This window comes from Nelumbo nucifera, chromosome 3, assembly GCF_055504915.1.
Source record: "Nelumbo nucifera cultivar China Antique chromosome 3, China Antique-T2T, whole genome shotgun sequence".
Lineage (NCBI taxonomy): Eukaryota > Viridiplantae > Streptophyta > Magnoliopsida > Proteales > Nelumbonaceae > Nelumbo > Nelumbo nucifera.
In genome coordinates, this window is record NC_142651.1 from 80,436,585 (window position 1) to 80,439,402 (window position 2,818).

The following is a 2,818-nucleotide window of genomic DNA, read 5'->3' on the forward strand; positions in this document are numbered from 1 at the left end:
TCAGCGTTGAAGATGTTGACTGCTGCTACAACTCCTAGCAACGACAACGTCTCAAATCCAAGACCTTGACCGTGGAGTGACAACGTCTCAAATCCAAGACCTTGACCGTGGAGTGACAACGTCTCTCTCTCTCTATCTCTTCCTTCTTCCTTTCCATTGTTGAAGACGCCTATCAATTACAAGTTCTGTAGGGTTAAAGCGAGAGGGACCGGGCAACTTTTGGGGGCGGTGTGATTTTGTTGGTGGTTCTCCTTTTTTGGACACAAGTGGCAGAGACTAACACCAACAAGGCTTAGGAAACTCTAGAATAAGAACAAAGGAGCTTCAAACTCGGGTAAAGCATCAAAAACCTAGAAGAACGGAGAAGCTTCAAATTTGATTTGAGGGCAAAATGGACATTTCAACCCTTCCGTCAGGATAGCCTTGATAGCCTTAATCTTCAATGGATAATTTTTTTTTTCTAAAAATTCTGTTTTTTCTAAACATGTTGGAAGTTGGAACCAATCAACATGAAGCCGAGCTCCCAGCGAGGATTGAACTCGCGACCTTTCACTTACGAAGCAAACGCACTGCCACTATGCTATGGAAGCTTGCTGCAATAGATTTAATTGTTAGTTATTCAAATGTGATATCGTAGTAAGTGATGGTTTTGATGAAAATTACTTTTACGAATTACCAATCTAACCTAAATGACGATTTTTTTCTTTAAGATCCCCCAAGTCATTGACAATTACGGCTGAACTTTCATTTACAATGAATAGCAACCTGTACTATCGGATCAATAACAATCATCTCTTGAACTTTTATTTGAAACAATTATTTTTCCTAATTTTTATATTGCAACAATATCTATCAGCCATTAAGTCAAATGACGGAATGCATTAAATCACCAAATTATTTATTTAAAGTTTTCTTTTTTTCTTTTCTTCACCTTTTTCTCTTAAATCTAGTTGACCAAAAATACATCCATTTTCTTCATGTGAAACCAACTAAAATAACAAGAAGAATTTCACTAATATAAAAAAATATATATATTTTTAATTCTTGTTTTATTTCACTGATACGAATGTATCTCTTCATCTTAAAATATAAAAATTATTCACTCATTTCTTCAATAAAATTAAGAAAAACCAAACAAAAAATTTTATTTGAATATTGAATATAGCCAAAAATTTGCAATGATCTATTAGAGCAAATGAGAGGACCTTTGATGACCTTATTATATATCTTTATTGTTATTAGCATCATCAGATTCACTATAGATTGGTCGTAGTCAGAATTTCTTTGACGGGCTGAATGAAAGCCATCTCATGCATGCATGCCTCAGCAATCGAAGTAGCAGTAGCATTTCTTGTTGAACCAGCTACCGTGGCATGCTCCATGCTTGGCATACTCCCAGTCCTTGCATTGCTTGTCACAGTTCTGAGTCTTGGTGCACCTGCCAGACCATGTTTTGCTTCTCCTCTCACATAGTTTCTTCGTTTTCTGGATCTCTCTGCACCTTGAATCTCTGCCTTAAGTTATAGAACAAAAGATGTAAGAGTTTTAATTAGAAACTTTTGATTACAAAAGACATAGGAGCTGTTAGTTTCTATTTACCCAATTAAACTAATGTAGTAGTAAAACTAAATACCTGATGAGGCAAGGAGGAAGAGGATGAAGAAGAATGCAAAGTAGGAAACAGACTTGGGAGCCTTAGCCATAATGTAGCTCTTGCTTATCAGAAATTGAGAGGAGGCTTAAGGTATTTATAGTCAATGTTGCTACTAGTCTCTGGTGTAACTGAGTAAAAGACAAGAAAAGCAAAAGATTAAACAACTAAGCCAGGTGATAGGATAGGATTAGCAAAAGGTTGTGCAACTACTCAAAGAATTTTAAAATAGATGGCGGTTTCGAGAATCCAGGCACATGGTCCTAAAGCTCTGTTAGTTATTTAAACAAAGTCGGTTCAGTTTTCAGCATTTCCCTTTTGACCAGCATTTTGAGTATCAGTCCCCTAAGGTTGTGTGTTGGACTAAGGAACGCATTGCCCTAAACAAAATATCTTAAGGGTGCAAGTTGGGTCTAACCCTAACCTAACCGAACCCCAAGTTGGGAAGAGTACAAATATATATATATATATATATATATATATATATATATATATATATATATATATATATATAATGCAAAACAAGGTTACAAATATGTATGGTGTAAATATATACAAAATAATATAAAATACAAGGTTTTGGGTTCTATATATTTGTATTTGTACTTATTCCAAACTGAGGCTAAGGAAAAAAAATGGTTTCACCTTTTAGACTTAAGGTTACCCAATTATGCATGCATATATGAATGTATACACGCATGCATATATGCATATATTATGTTATTTTATAGGATAAATCTATGATGCCAAAAAGGTATGATACCTGAAGAGCTTTGAGAATCAAAATTCACTATGAATTTTCATAAATACCACCTGATTGGTTACTGCTTTTAAGATGTTGGTTGAATGGCAATAAGTTACATTTTTTTTTTCAGTATAATAGTTGAACCCTATATTATATATACATACATACAGAAATAAATTTATATATGCAAAATGAAAACATTTTTGATTGGGTTGGGTTGCCCAAAGCCACAACCTAAGTTAAGTTCCTCTTTTCAACCCCAACCCTAATCCACCCAGTGCAACCCAACCTGGTTCAGGCTAACCTAGTTTCACCTCCATAGACCTGGCAAAAAGTTGACCCAACTTGCGAAAACCGACCCAACCCAACCCGAAAAAACAGAGCTTGGGTCTCATATTTGGCTAGCTGAATGTGCGAATGAC

At 35.2% G+C, this 2,818-nt stretch overlaps 1 non-coding gene across 1 annotated transcript; it reads right to left on the bottom strand.

The window, feature by feature from the left end:
* Positions 1 to 518: 518 nt before the first annotated feature.
* Positions 519 to 590, bottom strand: TRNAT-CGU (transfer RNA threonine (anticodon CGU)). Its single transcript has one exon. It is a non-coding gene; the product is annotated as a tRNA-Thr (tRNA).
* Between the last annotated feature and the right edge of the window lie 2,228 nt (positions 591 to 2,818).